Below are 5,177 nucleotides of genomic sequence, written 5' to 3' on the forward strand. Positions count from 1 at the left end.
ACTGATTATTACCATTCAAAGGTGATGAATAACTTTCATCAAACATAGAGTGAGAGCTTTTTAGATTGAAGTTCCACATCTCTGAATATCCATTACAAATGGTGTGAAATGAACGGAAACAAGAGGCCTGCTGTCCCAGCATATCATAAACATGTATTACACAAAATGTCCATATCAAACATAGTACTGCTTGACAAACTGCCTACAGTCTGTCAAGAAAATTTAAGATGGCCACGCTTAAGTATTCAACCCACAGATGTTATAGCTCTATTTATCAAATTAGCATGTTTTTTAACACGTACACCAACATGGTCAGTATTCTGTGACTGCAAGAGCGCATTGAAAATGTTCGGAAGACTATGGCTAGTGAGAAACAAGTCATTATCAGATTAAGGATGCGGAAATGAGATTGGCCTGAGTAATGTTGATGCTCATTGTGGTTTAAAAAAAGGGAGACAGGAGAGAGAGAATAATACATTCAATTATATAAACCCTGCTTTTCACAAGCTATGATTTCCTAGATAATATGACGACACTGTTGAAGGTGACATTATTTTGCATTGGAGAAATGGCTTAAAAAATAACAGCTACATAGATAACATTTTTGTTTGCTTGTTTTTGTACATATCACAAAATTCACATTATCACTGCAAAGAAAATTAGAAAATCTCATTTTAAAAAGTAAATCTCTAAACAAGGAATTGCTTTTACATGAACAACGTATTCTAAAAAAACGTCTGTAAAGGTGATTCTTTCCATGCAAGTCTATTCTCTCCCTGTTTCTTTATCATTAAAAAAGCTTCACCTTCCATTTAAGATAAACTTCTCCACTAAACCTGATGGACGCCTTCAGCTTCTGAAGAGCAATAATTTGCTGCAAGGTCTTCTCCCTGGTGACTAAGATAATAAGATAACAGGAAAAGAGGGTTTACGTTCATCTCAGGTTGAACATCCGTAACATTTAAAACAATCTGATGTGATCTGAGGTGCCCTCACGCTGAAAGGCTTTAGGTTTCTATAATGAGGCAAGACCTTTTTAGATCTGTGTCAAACGCCTGAGCTTCGGATCCTGTTTGAACGTTCCGAACAGAAGCACGCATGATCTGAAATTACAGAGTGCATGACAACAATGTAAAGGTTCTTCTAACACACTAATCTATAAATAAAGCTTTGCTTCTGTGCTTTGCTGCAATGGTCCTCCAGGATTGCGGCCAACGATTCGGTCCTAATGATTCAAGGCTTTCTGAATGAAGAAAACAGATACTTCTTGTAAAGGATCACTGGGAGTGTTGAGCACATGTCCCTCAGCACATTGTGCATTACTTCAGTACTGGCACTGTTCAATATGTTCTTTCTAATCCCTTTATTCACAAATGTTAATGTGGTCTCGCAACACATCTGAACCGTCATCGCCATGTCATTGCTCAGATGGGTAATCCCAGGATATATATACACATGTATATTAGCACAAAAAGAACACTTGATGACATTTGTTTCGTAACAATTAGACAACATGTTGCAGCAGATCCAAAACCCTTCAGTGGAGTTTCCTCAGCTGCAATGCACTTTTAAGGGAGTTTTGCTAGTAGAATAGAAAAATGCTCATTTAAAGACTAGAATAATAACTGGCCCAAATGCCATGTGTACTGATCAGTATAGCAGAATTATTTATACAAGATTTGTATGTGTTTTTACCATGTGAGTATCAGTATCAGATGCATGGGTTTACATACTTTTCCACATGTATGCAAAACAGTATAGTCACTTGATTTGTTATTGACTCCTTCGACATGTTATTGACTCCCTCAACTGGTCTTTTATCAGATTAGGACCAGGATTAGGACCAAGATTACGACCAGGGAAACTATGGAGGCAATTAAGGAGACTAAGCAGCCTCATCATCAAAAAAACAGTTCTATGGCTGAAGTGAGAGGGACCAAGCTGTACAATATATACGTTTATGCTTGTAGATCAGAGGTAATCAACTATATTTTATATAGTTATATATATCCGCGCGCCAAATTTGGCATATAGCTCCGACCTGGCGAACGTAATTTAATGTGTTGAGCGGGGGGGGTGCCGAACGTAATTTGTTGAGCGGGGGGGGGGGGGGGGGGGGGGGTTGAGATCAGGAATGAGATTGGGTCCGGACAGGACTGCATTCGGGTTCGGATCCGGACCGCGGTCCGCCTGTTGATGACCTCAATATTAATCTGGGGGGGACACAAAATCTAGATGCTAGATTTCGGATGGGGTCAATATAAATCTGGGGGGGACATGTCCCCCCCGTCCCCAGTGCCATCTGCGCCCCTGGCTCAGCGAGCTATGGAGATGAGGACAAGTACCTCCACCCAACGTGTGCACTGCCTTGACCGCCCAATCACAGCAAAGGGCTGCGTGAAGCTGGGTATGTTTGCATTGGGGAGCCACTGTAGGCCAGCCCGATCAACACCAGCACGGTTATGACACTTGATGCCACTGTAGGCCAGCCCGATCAACACCAGCACGGTTATGACACGTGATGCCACTGTAGGCCAGCCCGATCAACACCAGCACGGTTATGACACGTGATGCCACTGTAGGCCAGCCCGATCAACACCAGCACGGTTATGACACGTGATGCCACTGTAGGCCAGCCCAATCAACACCAGCACGGTTATGACACGTGATGCCACTGTAGGCCAGCCCGATCAACACCAGCACGGTTATGACACGTGATGCCACTGTAGGCCAGCCCGATCAACACCAGCACGGTTATGACACGTGATGCCACTGCGGGCCAGCAGCATGGACACGGCTACGGTCGTGGCACGGAGCATTGCTTAGTTCATGACCAAAACCAAATTGAGACTGCCTGAAGAGGCTATTAGGCTGTGGTTTGTGATCTTGGCACAGGAGGCCTGCTTTGTGCTACCCCCCCCCCCCCCTCCAAACCCCACCACCTCCCCCTCACACACACACCCCCTAACCCTCTGACACAGTCTGTTTCCTGAGGAGCTCTCCCCCTCCGCCCGCGTTCCCATGTGGGCGCCAGTCAAACGCCACCGTCGCCCCGCACCACCTCCCCGACCCACCCCACCCACAGCATCTGCATCCTGTGCAATTTGTCATTGGCCCGTCTTTGCATCGCCATTGGCTGTTGCCGAGCAACCTGTCCGTCTCACAGACTATTTCCCATGATAAATTAGCTGAGCTGTTACTATGCCAACAGAATTTGTTACTTAATTAAAGTGATTCAGATCGGAATTGGCTGGAGGGGAGAAGGAGTGAACCACTCTTTTATAGAGCGAGCCCAGAGTCCGCCATGTAGAGAGCAAAGGAGGAGCATAATTGCTGAGCTGGAGAGGTTGGAGGACCGACCAGAAGGCCCACAACATCACAAGGATACTTTAAATCCATAATCCGGGGTACGCAAAGCCACTTCAGATTAGACTGAATTTGCTACGCACTCCCACTGGATCGACATTTCAGATTATGGCCCGGCCTTTTATGCGGGTCTGGCAAAACGCTGGGAGTGCAGTGCTCCATCGTGACTGCTGGCTCCGACGTTCGCAGCCGTACCTATCAGTTCTGCGGAGGCCACGGGATCCAGATTCCATAGCTTTAACGTCATAGATATTTCAGTGCCAGGGTTTACCACGTGTGCTGATCACAAATCTTGGAAACCAAATGGAAAGCTGAAAGGTTTCTACAATTAAACGTAGAGGTTTGAATAACGGTTTTATTCCCAGTAAGATTATCATGATGTACAGTAAGTAGTTTTCTTACTACTACTTACCAAAAACATACATGCTAAACAAACAAAAAGACCTGAATGGTGAAGAATAAAATGCATAGGAAAGGTGGTCCACACAAACTCAGCGGTGTCTTTTCAAAAGCACGTCGTCTGCGGGGTGCACGTATGGGCACGGCTGACCACGGCGGGCAAAACAAAAGAGAAAAGCAGTTTGGTGGTGTGTTAAGGGTCAGGGGGCAGAAGGAACAAACGTGTCATCTCCGTAATTTAGGGACATCACACCTCTTGCATTTTACAGAACAGAGAAAAAAAACTTCAGCCAGTGCGAGTAGCAGCTCTTATTTCCATAACGTTCTGACAAAAACGTTTTGTCCCATCTGATTGGACCCATTTGCCTCGGACACCTCTTCTGCATATAGATTGATGGGTTTAATCAGCGAATCAGGTAAACCGCTCAAACATCAATCACTGTCAGCACTGTCTTTCTTTCTCTGTACGGACGGCCCTTGGTTTTCTGCTCTGATTCAACTGAAACGGTTTGCAAATGTAACAAGGGGCTAAAGAGAAACAATTTGAGAAGAGACCAATATCTTCAGCAATCCATGCGGGGCCTTCGGTCTCGCGCTCTCTCCGTCTACCCGTCCGTCTGTCTCGCCTCCACCGACTCTCCCTGTCGCTCTGCTCCTGTGTGGCTCTCTCTCTCTCTCTCTCTCTCTCTCTCTCTCTCCAAACCATTCGTTTACTTCCCTGTAGTTTTGCGTCAAGGCTAGTTTCGCTCCCGCGTTCGCCGGGAGACGGAGGGAGACGGAGGGAGACGGAGGGAGGGAGAAGGCAGCATGGTGACGGTCGTCCACCTGTCCGCCCATTTGTGAAGAACACCCCAGACGGGCAGAACCTCGCAGAGTGCAAATAGGCAAATAAATCAAACGCGTTCAGCAGCGCTGATTATCCCTCTTCACGGACAAAAAAAAAAACAAAAACAAAAACAAAAAACATACTTTTTTCTGCTCCAAATAAGAGAATGATACAACTGATATCGTGCAACTTTGCTGTACAGGTCCAGAAGACAATCCTTGACTTGGCAGTCACCTTCAGGATGAAAATAGCAATTAACAAATGGGTTTATTTATTTATTTTACAAATAAGGATTCACCGCAGCTTTTCAAGTGTAGCTTTTCTCAAAGTCTCAGACATTTGGTGAAAATGAGCCCCGCCCCACCCCCACCCCTCCCTACGAGATCAGGTTGATGAGCCAGCGATAAATGCCATCCACTAAGCAAAACGGACTCACCACAAACCAGCCTCCTGCGTCTTACTGCAGCCTCCTGCGTCTTACGTCCGCTGCTGTAGCACTTCCTGTCCCACACGCAGTCCTTAGTGTGTCCTCCCTGACTGGGGTAACACGCAGAGCCTCGCCTGGGGCCACCTGCCTCCGGTGGGT

The sequence above is a fragment of the Brachyhypopomus gauderio genome, chromosome 17 (assembly GCF_052324685.1).
Source record: "Brachyhypopomus gauderio isolate BG-103 chromosome 17, BGAUD_0.2, whole genome shotgun sequence".
In the NCBI taxonomy this organism is placed as follows: Eukaryota; Metazoa; Chordata; class Actinopteri; order Gymnotiformes; family Hypopomidae; genus Brachyhypopomus; species Brachyhypopomus gauderio.